We start from the raw sequence: 12,288 nt of genomic DNA, 5'->3' as shown, positions 1-12,288 counted from the left end.
TATTTTGCATGTCTAGAAGATCACAAGGTAACTTGTTACCCTTTGATCACGAAATTGAAAGGACTTTGACAACCAATAGAAGACTTGCTAAGAGAATTTTGAGAGGTATTGGTGAGGTTGTAGGTATTCAACCAAATACTATTGAGTTCATCAACCCTTTTGCAAGAGAAGGTGAATAGAACCCAACACAAAATCCAACACAAAATCAACCCACAATGCCTAAGTTTTCATCACATTCCGTACCCACCGAGGAGAACCTACCCAATGGTACTCCCACACCACAACACTTAACTGGGAATTTTATTGCCAAATCCGCATTTATCCAATTAGTCGAAAGAAGCCAATTTGGGGGGATGCCTAGTGAAGACCCTCATTCTCATATGGAGACTTTTTGTGACTATTGTGATGCAATTTCTCAAACCGGTGTAACTCAAGACCAAATTCGATGGGTCTTATTTCCTTTTTCTCTAATTGGCACCGCGAAATAATGGTTAAAAGGCCTTGATAAGGCTACTCTCGGAATTGAATCTTGGAAAAAGTTGGCTCTAGCTTTCTACAAAAAGTTCTATCCACCGGAAAAGACTAACATGCTAAGAGCTCAAATTACGGGCTTTAAGCAAAGAGATGAAGAATCTTTGTATGAAGCATGGGAGCGATTCAAGGGAATTTGTCGCTCATGTCCTCACCATGGACTTAGCGAGTGGTTCTTGGTACAACAATTTTGGAACGGTCTTTATGAAGATTCAAGGAACATTCTCAACATGGGATCAAATGGAATGTTCACCGAAGTTGATGACAATCAAACTTGGAACAAAATTGAGGAAATGGCGGTCCATAACTCACAATATAGTAGACCTCGCAATGCTACTAGAGGAGGAAAGCATGAAGTGGACTCCATTACTCAATTGGGTGCTCAACTTAGTGCTCACATTGATACCATCAATTTGAAGTTTGAAAAAGCTATGGCTAGACTTGAAGAAGCCTCAAAATCACCAAAGCTCATGTTAATGCCATGACCGCATCTTCATCAATCCCAAGTGGGATATGTGAGAATTATAGAACTTTGGGACATGACCAAAGTGAATGTAGGGGAACAAATGAAAAAGTGAATGCTTTCCAAGCATACAAGAGTGGCACCCCTTATTCAAATTATTACAATGAAAACACCAAATTCCATCCAAATCTCTCATACAAAAGCCAAAATGTTCAAAACCCTCAACCAACATACACCCCACCTCCCATGAGAAACCAATATCAAAGACCCTTTTACAACCAAAACCAAGGTTACCAAAATCAAACTCCATACAATCAACAAAATGACCAAGGTTTTGATGTTCAAAAAGCGATCCTCCAAATGCAAAAGAATCAACAAGAGTTTTTCCCTCAAATGCAAATGGATAGTCAAGCAAAGGAAATCACCATCAACAACATCCTAGCTCACACCAAAATGTTGGAAACCCAATTGACTCAACTAGTATGTTCAAGCTCACAAAGACAAAAGGGACAATTACCACCTCAAATTAATCCCCCAAGACATGAAACGGTTAGTGCCATTCACTTGAGGAGTGGTACAAGGTATGAAGCACCGAGGAAGCAAGTTGAGGATGAAGTTGTGGAAGATAGTGACAGAGAAGAAATTGTGCGAAACTTCAAGGATGGAGAACCATCAAAAGAAGAAATTTCAAATAAAAATGAAGATAAGGTCAAGGAGAAGGAGCCCATTGTGATTAGACTTCCTTTTCCAAGTCGTCAAGCCAAGCCCAAATTTGATGACCAACTTGGAAAATTTATGGAAATTGTGAAGAATTTAGAAGTCTCGATTCCTTTCACGGAATTAATCAATCCCGTGCCGGCCTATGCAAAATACATGAAAGACATCCTCACAAAGAAGAAATCGATCCAGAAGCTTGAGACTATCACCTTCACTAAGGTGAGTAGTGCAATCCTTCAAGGGAGTTCACCTCCAAAACTCAAAGATCCGGGAAGCTTCTCAATACCGTGTACCATTGGCGACACCCCAATCAACAAAGCCTTATGTGATCTAGGGGCTAGTGTGAGTGTTATGTCGTACTCGGTGAGTAAAAGGTTGGGGATGGGAGAGCTTAAATGCACCAATATCACATTCCAAATGGCCGATAGATCGACGAAGACACCATTAGGGATATGGGAAGATGTTCCCGTAAGAGTTGGGAATTACTACAACAAATTGTCACTTGCGCCACGAATTATGCCACGAGAATTTATAATTCGTGGCTAAAATCTGCTTAGCCACGGGAAAAATTTATTCATTATTTTAGAAAAAAATTTATGCCACGGGATGACTTTTCCCGTGGCAAAAAGTCACTTGCGCCACGAAATAAGCTACACCCGTGGCAAATAATCATTTTAGCCACGAACTATATCACACCCGTGACGAAATTTTAATTAGCCACGAATTGTTCCGTGGCAAAAAAAAATTTAGCCACGTACTAACAAACTCCCGTGGCGAGTATCTTTTCCGACTTAAATTAAGATATTTTCATGTTAAGGCAAGCCTAAAATCTAAAAGAAATTTAATCAAATATAATAATATGAAAATGCATTTAAATATAAAATTTTGCAAAAACTTTGATTAAGTTAATTAATATTTTTTTATTGTTTTATTTACTTTAATAAGATTTTAAAATTTTATAAACTTATATGCAAGCAAAGAAAAGTTTATCGTCTAATTTTTTTTATTCTTTTAGAAATCACAATTACGTTTTGCAGGTTTTTCAAAACATTTCTAATTTAAGAAATTTATTTTAATATATAATTCTGTTTATTAGAGTCGTGAGTTTCTTTTAATTTTTTAATTAAAACATTATAATCTTAAATAACAATCTTAAATGATCGTATCACATTTAAAGACATAGCATATAAAACTAAATAAATAAGTTATTTATCATCTATCTTTGATAAATCTAAAATTAACATATTGTCCAATTGGTTCATTCAAAATTTGATTTACAACTTTATTTGTAAGATATTAATAGAAAAATTTGAATTTGATATAAAATTTAACCTGGTGAGAAAAAAGTTTGGCAAAAATTTTTTTAGGAGTGAAAAAAAAACGACAATTAGATTAAAAAAATTGATTAAATAAAATAAGTGCGCTGAGAAATAAAAGAAAAAAATGATCTTCCACAAATAAATTAAGAAAAAAACATATCGCAAAACATATCAATATAAAAAATTCAAGGGTTAATTGATAAACAGTAATAATATAAGGACCCTTTTTCATAATCAGTACCAACATAATCAATAATAAGTAATCACTACCAAAATATTAACTTTTTTCTACGATCGGTACTAAGTCGCCTGAAAATCTAATCTCAACCTACTTTGAAAAGTCCAAAAAGCCATCATTCAAGTACAAATCTCCACTCGTCCACTTCCAAAATCCCTCTCTTAGATGAAAACACCTTTAAAGTAGGAAAAAAAAATTGGAGTAAGAAGGCGACTTGGTACCTATCGTAGAAAAAAGTTAATATTTTGGTAGTGATTACTAATTTTTGATTATGTTGCTATTCATTATGAAAAAGATGACTAAAGTTGGTAGTTTTATCAATTTACCCAAAATTCAATATGGAAAAATTTTTTTCTTTGAAAATGAATAAATCACAGGGAAAATATAGAAATTATAATAATTTAAAGTCACATGTGCAAATAATGTGAAAAATTTGAGATAAAAACGATAAATCATCACAAATAGAAATCAGTTTAAGAAAATAAGAGATTCAGTTGTATGATACTCCAGTATTTTTCGTGTTTTTTGAATAAAAAGTGACTACTTTTTGGTTAATAGTGACCAATTTGGGGGGGGGGGGGGGAGGGGGAGACCTTAAGTTATAAAAAATGGTCATTATTTTACAAAAAAATGCTTAATTTTTCATATCGTAGGTACGGCGGTCATACAATAGCATTTGCGTAAAAAAATATACGAAAAAATGAGTTGAAGAGAAATGAAAATAAGAATGTCGATAAACTAAAGAAATAAAAAAATGTTAGGAAACACTATTAAATTTACTTTTTAGAGAAAATAGTTTTGCTAATTTGGGCAAAAAAATGACGACAAAATCATTAGTCGGGAGGGTAACATCGAAAATTTGATTGTTTTGGCCAAAATAATGTTTTTCCCGCAAAAATTCGTAAATTATGTAACATTTTTGTAATTAAATAGTACTAAAGGTAAATTTTGAAAGAAAAAAAATAAACTTAAAAGGATTCAAAGTACTAATTATATCAACAAAGTTAACTTTCAGTTTCGGTAGCACATCAAAAGAACTCTACAGTTAAGCGTGCTCAGGTGAGAGTAGTGTTGGGATGGGTGACCTCCTGGGAAGCCTCTTTGATGCGCGCGAATGCATGACCGGTGAAACCAAAGAACGTTCAAATGAATCGAGCTAACTAGCGAAACCAGTACCGAAATTATCACTATTCCATATATGATAAAATATCGATCGTGAAAAAAAAAATTATTTAACATTCTATTTATTTAATTTTCATATATATTTTTTGCCACGGGAATTACTTTTTGGCCACGGGAAATTTTTTGGCCACGGGAGTTATTAGCCACGAGAGAATCCGAGGCCAAAAATTTAATAATAGCCACGTTCTTGTTTTTCCCGTGGCTATCTCTTTGCCACGGCCACTTGCGTCACGGAAGGTATTCCCGTGGCCAAATGATTTAGCCACGAAAATTTAACACTTGCGCCACGAATTTAGCCGTGGCCCAAGTGCTCATTTGTAGTAGAGGAAATTTTTCATCCCGGTGGATTTTGTCATTGTTTACATGGAAGAAGACTCCAACATTCCAATCATTCTAGGAAGACCTTTCTTACACACCGCGGGTGCGGTGATTGATGTGAAGCATGGGGAGCTCACTCTAGAAGTGGGAGATGAGAGCATAACTTTCAATCTTGACAAGACCAGAGAGCTCCTCGTTTGCATGAATCATGTTTTATGGTTGATCATTATAGCCGGAAGGATGATAGGAAGAAGTCGGAATTCCAATGGAAGAAGAAAATCGATGATGCTCCATTCAAAGAGCAAGTGAATTGTAACAAAGAGAGCTTGAAAAGCTCACCAAAGTCAAACAATGAAGAGGATGGCCTCATTGGCCAAGACAAGAAAGTGGGAGAGTTGTCTCTATCAACTCAAGAGATCTTTAGTGATCAAGTAGATGAAGTTTGTGGTCTTTGGGACGATGAGTTTGAAGCGATTTTCAATCCCTATATTGGTAATGCTATCGATAAAGACCGACATGAAGGACAACAAGGGCAGAGGTCTATTGAAGATCTTTATCATGATAATGAACAAGCTTTTGACTACTTCTTCAAGGTGTTGAGCAACATCAACAACACCTTGGACATGCCCCCATGACATTTCACTAAGGATGAGAGTTTGGTGGAGTCCTCCCTAAACCACCATTTGTAAATATTTCTAACTCCCTAACTTGCATTTTAATTCTTACATTGCATTTTTGTCATTTTTGGATTTTATGCTTTGATCAAGATAATTATCATTTTTGAGAGAAGTGAGGGAGGGACTAATGATTTAATTGATGTGTAGTGCTTTAGCTTAGTGTGGGGATAGCAATTGCCTAGGCTATTCATGCCTTAGTAGTGCCTCTACAATGAAGAACACGGGATTTGAAGAATGAAAAATGACACGGGATATGCAAGTACACGGATGGAACTGAATCCGGGTAAAACAGGGAGAACCCGAGCGTCTTCAAGGGAATCCGCTCGTCTCCAGAAAAGACGCCCGTCTTTGTCAGAATCCGCCCGTCCATTTTAACTGAGAATTTGAAATTTTGGGACTGTCGAAGAATTCGAGCGTCCTGGTAGAGAAGACGCTCGTCTTCAGAAATCTGCCCGTCTTTGCAAGAAGACGCCCGTCTTTTTGGCTGTGAAAAACAAGAAAGCTTGTTGTCTAAGAATCCGCCCGTCTTCAGAGGAAGACGCCCGTCCTGCAATCAAAGAATCCGAGCGTCCCTGCTGAAAGACGCCCGTCTTTAGGCGAGAATCCTGAACCCAAAATAGGCAGAATAAGAGCGTCCCGAAGGAAAGACGCCCGCCTTCCCCTGCAGTTTTTGAAATTTTCGGGTATTTTAAATACCCCCTCACACATTCATTTCTTCATTAATTCATTCAAAACACTACCCATAAACCCCAAAACTCAAAACCCTCATCCTCTCCATCACCAAAACAAGATTTCCTCAACCAAATTCAACAAAATCAAATCCAAACTTCCTTTTAACAACAATTAATCACTCCTCTTCCAACAAAAATCAAACCAAGCACCAAAATCTTCAACCTTTGAGTCGATTTTTGAATTATAAAGGCAAAGCCTTTCATCTTAAAATCGATTTGGGTATACATGGAAATTGAAGATTTTTACTCTTTTCTTGGTATTTTCATCAATGGCAAGAACAAAAAGATCAACAAAGGCACCTAAGGCAAAGGCACTCTCAACAAGACATAAATGTCTTCAAGCAAAGAAAGCCTCATTGGCTATGGTGGTAGCTAGTTCAAACTTGGAAGTTCAACAACAACAAATTCCTCCCTTGGAAGCAACAACATCAACAACTCCGGAAATTGCTCAATTATCAAACTATCTGGAGATAATTTTCATTTCCAACTCCCATAGGGATACATTTGCCAAGTATGCTAGAAAATTCTTTCTACCCACCAAATTCATATGTGAAGATGCCTTGAACAAATTGGGTGTCCTTGAACAAACAAAAGCCTTCTTTGAAGCCATGGGGTTGGGAAAATTGTTTGCTACAAGAGAATTGACATACCCCTCCTTTACCTTAGAATTCTTGAGTTCTTTGAATGTGACTAAGGTAGAGACTAGAGAAAACATCGAGTTCCGCCTTGCCAATATGAGTAGGCGCATCACCTTTGATGAATTGGGTAAAGTATTGGGTCTTAGTGATTTACCTAGTTATTACAAGAATCCCGAAAAGTATGACCCCGCTCCTCTTTGGGAGGCGATTTCCGGGAGGAAATTTGAGAACTATCATGCTAGTCGCGCTCTATTAGTCCACCATCCGGGCATTAGAGTGTGGCATAAGGTCATCGGGAATAATATCATTGCAAGAAAAGACACTAACCACTTTACCAAGCTCTATTGTGTTCTACTTGAGTCGGTCTTAAATATTGGAAGGGAATTCACCAAGCCTTACAATTCTCTAAGGCTTTTGGTGGAAAGATGGCTCAATGTTGTTGTAAATGGAGGTCTAGTCACTCTTTTGGCTAAGTACTTTGATCCGAATTTCAACAAAGATAGCAAGTATGTGGCGAAAAAGGGGGGCCATCTCATTGACATGGATGCTATGATTAACAAGTACAAGTGGGTCACTCATAACCCTATTGACACCAAATATGGGTGGCTCACCCATGAGGCTAGATCTTTTACTTTGCCTTCCAAGATATGCCGTTTGAGTGTCCATCGGACCAACTACCTTCTTCCCCTCTCAAAAGAAGCCGAATACATCATCCATCAACAAAGGGGTGAAATTGAAATGCCCTCCTACTCCATTGTCACACCACCCTATCCATTCAAGTATCAAGAGTTCAAACCCGAAGGTGTTAAAGCAAGCAATGACTACATGACTCTACTTATGCAAGAGATGCACAAACAAGCTTATAAGGACCGGGAAGATGAGTACTTAACCCAATATCCACCCCTCCTTCATTTAGCTAGGCAAGGACTACTTGATCCTTCATGTCCTTTGCCTAGTTGGGCGGATAGGGAAGTCTTATTTCCAAATGCATCTAGGGGTGAGATACCGGGTGACGATGAGGTTGTCGGTGATGAGGTTGTTGATGAAGAGGTAAATGAAGAGGAAGAGGCTAATGAAGAAGAAGAAGATGATGAAGAAAGTGAGCAAGGAAGTGAGCAAGGAAGTGAAGAGGGAAGTGGAGATGAGTCCACTTATATTGAGGAAGATGATGGCAATGATGATATGGTGGAAGACTAGCAAGCTTGGAGGCTCCTACCCTCTTGAGGTTTGTCTAATTCTTTCTTTGTTTTATTTATTTTATCTTGATCATGGTTGGAGAGTCCTAGCAACATAGAGGACTAACACCTCGGCCCCATTGAGGTGTTCTTATTTCATTGTTCCCACTTTTGAAAATCCAAAATGACAAATTTAGTTTCATGCATTGCATCTTGTGTGCATGAACTACCCCCAACTTTAGGACATTAGAAATAATGTCTATCTCGGTTTGGGGAAGTACATGCATACGCAACGGGAGGTAATCTAAATTACGCTCTCCGTCATAAACAAAAACTCATGCATCATGTAGTGTAGATTAGTATAGCTTGCATTTAGTGTAGAACTCATGCATCATGCTTGCATGATTTCCCATCATTTTGGCCATTGAGGACAATGCCCATATTAGTATGGGGATGGAGAATTCTAACTTAACTTTTATTCAAAAATCCAAAAAAATCAAACAAAAAAATTCGAAAAACAATAAAAAATTGAAAAAAATTGAAAAACCAAAAACAAGTTCTTTTCCTTTGTAGTGTAGTCATGTATATATTGTTGTATATATTGTGTTTGTTCTGTCCTTGTTCACATTGATTGACTACGCCACATCCGAGACATGAGGATCATGAGGACCGCATGGTATGATCTTTCCAATCTCCTTTTTCCTCTTTATGTTAATGACTATGTGGCTTTATTTTGATTGATGCGGTATAACAATGTGAACTTAGGACTTGCATTTAGTTTATGTGTCATATTAGTTGGTAGAAGCATATGCATTAGGATGTTTATATGCTAGTTGCATCATGGCATGTAGTTGCATGTTAGGAAAATTTTGCGAAACCGTCTACTTGGGAAGCTTGACAAATATATATAGGACCTAGTAAATGCTTTTTCTTCTTAAGACTTTGTTTGTTAGAATACTTGTAAAACATCCTAGGATGTGTCATGCTAGTATCCTTTGACCCATGGATTAAGGCCTAGTCAAGAGTACCTTGTGGTGTGATAACTCCTTGGCTACCGTTTATTCCAAGGTGACCCTTGAAACCATGCATGCATCCATCATCCATGTTCTACCACATTTTTGTCATCAAAGGGAATGGGCACAAAAAGAAATCAATTTCAGTTCAATGAAATGAAAAGTGAAAGAAAGTTTGTAAAATGCATCAAATGAAAAGAGGAGCAAAAATAGACTCCTAAAGCTTCAAATATAAGTCACCCTCACTACATATGGGGTGACTTTGAAAATGTTCAAACAGAAAATGCAAAAAGTTGAAAAGTTGTCAAGTGTTGAAAAGCCAAGAATCAAAAGAAATGGCAAAAGAAAGTGTTCTCAAATGTTATATGCCACAAGAAATTGGGGGAAAAACAACAACAAAGTAAACTCCCAAATGAAACTCAAATACTATCGATCCCTTTATCCATTATATCCATTTTCGTGCATGGTAGAGAGGGGACGACCCTTCTTCTTGTCTAGGCAAGAGCGGGAATTCCGCGATCCTCCAGTGTTTCTAACACCATAGGGAGTCTACTCTTGACAAAAGCATTTAACGATTGAGGACAAAGGTACCCTAGCTTGACACAACTTGGAGCTGATTTATTGGTATCCTTCTAGGCTTTAGTAGTTTGAAGAAATTGCATCTATGAAGGAGTGTGTAATCTTGAATTGCTTCCCTTGTAGATAATTTCAGCCACTTAGATGAGGAAGACCCACCTTGCCTTGCAAGAAGGCATCCTACCTCATGGTTGTCTTGTTGTGAGTTGAAGGGGCGGAGTGAGACCCGCTAATTGTCTCATATCGGCTATGTTATTAGGTTAGTTTAAATAATGGTCCTAGTCTTTGTCACCTCTTTACTCGAGACGAGCAAAGGTTCGGTTTGAGGATATTTGATGTGACCATAATTAGAGCATATTTAGTCCCCGAATTAGCCTTGTTCCCATGCTTTTTAGTGCATATTTGGGTCATTTATTGTCTTTAGTTCTTTGTTTTGCATATTCTTTGAGGTTTTGTGTCCTTGGTAGGAAAGGAGTGCAAACCTTGCATTTTCATGGCAAAATGAGGCTAAATTGATTGAATTCAATGACCAAGCATCAAGGAGAGACAAGATTAGAAGGCCTTTGTACATACTATAGTACATGGGAAATGATGAGAAAAGATCCTTGCATCCCCGAGGAAATCCTCAAGGATTTTATGAAGAAAAAGGAAGAAAAGAAGAAGGAAAGAAACTGCCTGACAATCCGTGCGGATTGCCTTGAAGACGCTGTAGATACCCAGTATCTGCTAAGACTCCAACAAACACCCGATGATTATCGGACTACAACATGTTTTGGGATCGCAGCGTTTGATCGACAGTTTGTGTACAACTTTACGTCGGAAAACTTAAAACGATTTCGAAAACATAACATTTCAAAACATTTCAAAAATACCTGGAGTGTTTAATGCACGACGACGGGGTCGCAATGACACTAACTAGAGTCAAAACCGACACCGGACCAAAAATCGACTCAAAAATTCAAATCCCGACTCCAACAACGAGTCAAACACAAAAACAAAAATATCTTCAAGCCTTCTGTGCTAAGTTTTCCCGGATTCATGTTGGTCAAGTACCAAACATGTGACTACAAAACCTCGGATAGAACAAATCATGATTGCGTTTGTTGTGAAAGCTACAACACAACTCGAAGACCCGCGGCATGGCTCGCGCCTCTTTGAGCAGCCCAGGTGGCCACGTCGCTCAAAACTCACACAACCACTCATTCTCCTATAAATACCCCTCAAATGCCACCCATTTGAGACTTACGCGAGTGTCCGCCCCCTCTTTTCTCCCTTAAAATTCTCGACTCGACTTCTTAAGTCACAATCCGACGAGTGTTTACGACCTACCGATCGTAAATACGAGCCTTACATATTGTTTGGTACCGTCATCGTGCATTAAATCACTTGTCCGACCACTCTGACCACTACACCATCACTAAACTTTTACAACACTCTTTCACTTACCAAAACGGTTTTAAACCGAGTTTTTTCCGATCAAACAAGTTGTTACACTTACGTCGGTCACTCGCCATAACCAAACATGTAAGTATGAGGGTGTAAAAATCCTCTTTTATTATGTTTTCATTTGTTTCATGACTTTAACATGCTAAAACATGCATAACATGAACCAAAACATGGAATAAACGAGCCAAAACCGATTTTTGGTCTGAGGCAGAAGCCCCTTAGGTCGCCAACTGGCTCGCGCCTAAATGGGGCGCTCAGACCAGAGATCAACCGTGTTTGTTCTCGTCATTTCCCTTAATCCATTTTCATATTTGTAATCGGTTTTTACCATTTTAAGTATTTTCGAAACCTTTTTGTTTCATTTCACATGTTTTAACCATAAAGCATTTTTCACCCTTGGTTCTTTATACCATGACGGTTAAATCCGTGTTTCGGTGATAATATTTGGTTAATGACATTTAAGAGGTATTTTAAAGCCTTTTATTTCATTTCTTTACATTTTTCAAACAAACATATTAGTCACTAACACAAAGTCATCCTTGGTTATACATACCATGCCGGATTTTAACCCGGGTACGATGATGAGTACCGACTAATTACATTCAAAATGGACTTAAAACAATTGGTCCATAACCATTTTTCAAAACTATTCATGTCAAGCTTGTCAAAACCGAACCCGACCCCGAATATTATCAAACAATGATGATTATTCGAGTCTAGTTCTTCAAATCGACAAATGCGGACTAAACGACCCTTTCAAATCAAACCGGGTTCAAATACCCATTTTTAACACGTTTCATAACGTTTTCTAAACAGTCAGAATACGGCATACAGCCGTTGGCTAACCCGCGCCTAAAGCAGGCCTTTCCTTTCTCATTTTCAAAACCAGAGGGAGGCCCCTTACACCGCCGGCTGGCTCGCGCCTCTTATAGCCGTCTGGTACAGGGCATGTTCCCTTCCACCATTAGTCCAGGACGATCCCGACTCCGGTTAACTCGGATATAGGACGGATCATATGACTATTCAAACCACATTTGCAAAATGCCTTACTAAGACAAATGGATCATGTTATGCACCCTAAACCTAATACGGTAAATGGATGTTTAATTTTCGTCTTGCATGCAAATCAATCATTAATCCAACTTGACATCTTATACTTGATACTTGGATTAAATCAACCGACTTAGAAAGCTCTCACATGTTAGGTTTAAATCATTGGATGCGCATTCATGCATTTAAACCGTTTTATCAACTTTTGCATTCA

The 12,288-nt window shown here is 37.9% G+C and overlaps 1 non-coding gene across 1 annotated transcript; it reads right to left on the bottom strand.

Annotated features, from left to right (window-relative positions):
- Positions 1-587: 587 nt before the first annotated feature.
- On the bottom strand, positions 588-694 carry LOC141609600 (small nucleolar RNA R71). The gene has a single exon (XR_012527526.1). It is a non-coding gene; the product is annotated as a small nucleolar RNA R71 (small nucleolar RNA).
- Positions 695-12,288: the final 11,594 nt, after the last annotated feature.

The sequence above is a fragment of the Silene latifolia genome, chromosome 10 (genome assembly GCF_048544455.1).
Source record: "Silene latifolia isolate original U9 population chromosome 10, ASM4854445v1, whole genome shotgun sequence".
Lineage (NCBI taxonomy): Eukaryota > Viridiplantae > Streptophyta > Magnoliopsida > Caryophyllales > Caryophyllaceae > Silene > Silene latifolia.
This window is presented reverse-complemented; position numbering and strand designations above follow the sequence as displayed.